This window comes from Scleropages formosus, chromosome 12, assembly GCF_900964775.1.
Source record: "Scleropages formosus chromosome 12, fSclFor1.1, whole genome shotgun sequence".
Taxonomy (NCBI): Eukaryota; Metazoa; Chordata; class Actinopteri; order Osteoglossiformes; family Osteoglossidae; genus Scleropages; species Scleropages formosus.
Window position 1 is genome coordinate 11,692,327 of NC_041817.1, and position 1,790 is coordinate 11,694,116.

Below are 1,790 nucleotides of genomic sequence, written 5' to 3' on the forward strand. Positions count from 1 at the left end.
CCAAGAGAAACACCCCGCGTCTTACAACGTGAAGGTTCTTGGTTCGAACCCCCGCGCTGCTGCAGCGCACTGATCATCAGGGTACTAAGTTACCCCGAATTACTACAGTGAGAACACCTGTTATACAGCGTGTCCTGTAAATTCCCGGGGGGTGGAAGAACTGCCAAACACACACACGCACGCAGGTGTCGGAGCGCAGACAGACACACAGCGGACAGCAGACGCCGGAAGAGACGCACTGCTGCCCACTGACCGCGGGCGGACCCCACGCGGATCGGACCCCACCCCAGGTGGACGGATGACGCCGGCAGATGTCCAGGTGTTCGCCGAAGTCTTACAGTCAAACTGCAAATGTTACATCACCACCAGTTCAAATGTGATTTTTTTATTACGCCTAATAACTGATCGATACTGACTGAACGTTATCCACCCAACGCCCTGCTCGCGCTCATTACGTTTTACTTTTTGTTGTAGTTCTCTCTTTTTTTTTTTTTTTTTAAAGCCCATCTCGTACAGAGAACTCACCTTCGGTCGCGGATCTCCGATGTTCGCCGAGCGGACACACAGACAGCTGCGGCTCGCGCACGCGAGGACTGCCGGGAACCCGAATGGGCTGCGCGCGCTCGGACCCTGACGTGCTGCAGCGAGCTGTCGGACGCGTACTTCGCGCTCCGACAGTTGCGTCCTCCTTTTATACCGCCCCTGCGCTCGAACCCCGGACACGAAGCTCCGCGAAGCCTCAGACGCGCTCCTCTCGCTAACACGCCGACGTCGTTTCCTTCGCCGCCTTGAAGCGAGACGCTGGAAGACGCGGGCGGACGGCTAAGCGCGCGCTCCAGGGTCCCCCCGCGACCACGGGGTTCGAGTTCACCCCACGTGCTCTCATCAAGGTAACAATTTGCAGCACGAGCTGCGTCGCGTCAGTCAGGGGGGCGTTTAATTGACGCGCGTGCTGCGCCCGAGGGCGATCGGCAGACCTTGTCCGATGGCGCCCCCTGCAGGTAGAAGAGCGCTTCTGCGACTCGAACGAACCCGTTTCCAGCAGGTGACTGATACACTGAGACACTGGGAAATTGGGGCACTGAGGCACTGGGACACTGGGAAACTGAGACACTGGGATACTGGGAAACTGAGACGCTGGGACACTGAAACACTGAGGCACTGGGACACTGGGACACTGAGACGCTGGGACACTGAGGCACTGAGACACTGGGAAACTGAGGCACTGAGACAATGGGAAACTGACACTGGGAAACTGAGGCACTGGGAAACTGAAACCCTGGGACACTGGGAAACTGAGGCACTGGGACACTGAGACGCTGGGACACTGAGACACTGGGAAACTGAGACGCTGGGACACTGAGACGCTGGGACACTGAGGCACTGAGACACTGGGAAACTGAGGCACTGAGACAATGGGAAACTGAAACACTGGGACACTGAGACGCTGGGACACTGAGGCACTGAGACACTGGGGCACTGAGACACTGGGAAACTGAGGCACTGGGACACTGAGACACTGGGAAACTGAGACGCTGGGACACTGAGGCACTGAGACACTGGGGCACTGAGACACTGGGAAACTGAGACGCTGGGACACTGAGACATTCGCGCCGAATTCCAATGTTTCGCTCCTTTACAACTTTTGGCTTTAATTCGGCATCTCGTAAAACCGTGAGCCGAAAAGCATTTTCATTACATGACAAACGGAGCGTTTGTTCCGTAAGAAATACTTCAGGCCTCCAGCCCTAACTCACACAGGACAAGTGGTCGGAAATATTGGTTGAAAA

The 1,790-nt window shown here is 56.4% G+C and overlaps 1 protein-coding gene across 1 annotated transcript in view; it reads right to left on the reverse strand.

Annotated features, from left to right (window-relative positions):
• The window catches only part of pdlim2 (PDZ and LIM domain 2 (mystique)), a 33,005-nt gene extending 32,183 nt beyond the window's left edge, over positions 1–822 (reverse strand). The window contains exon 1 of the mRNA XM_018744109.2: positions 526–822. The gene's annotated coding sequence lies outside the window, so the exon portion shown is untranslated. The remainder of the gene's footprint in view (positions 1–525) is intronic.
• Positions 823–1,790: the final 968 nt, after the last annotated feature.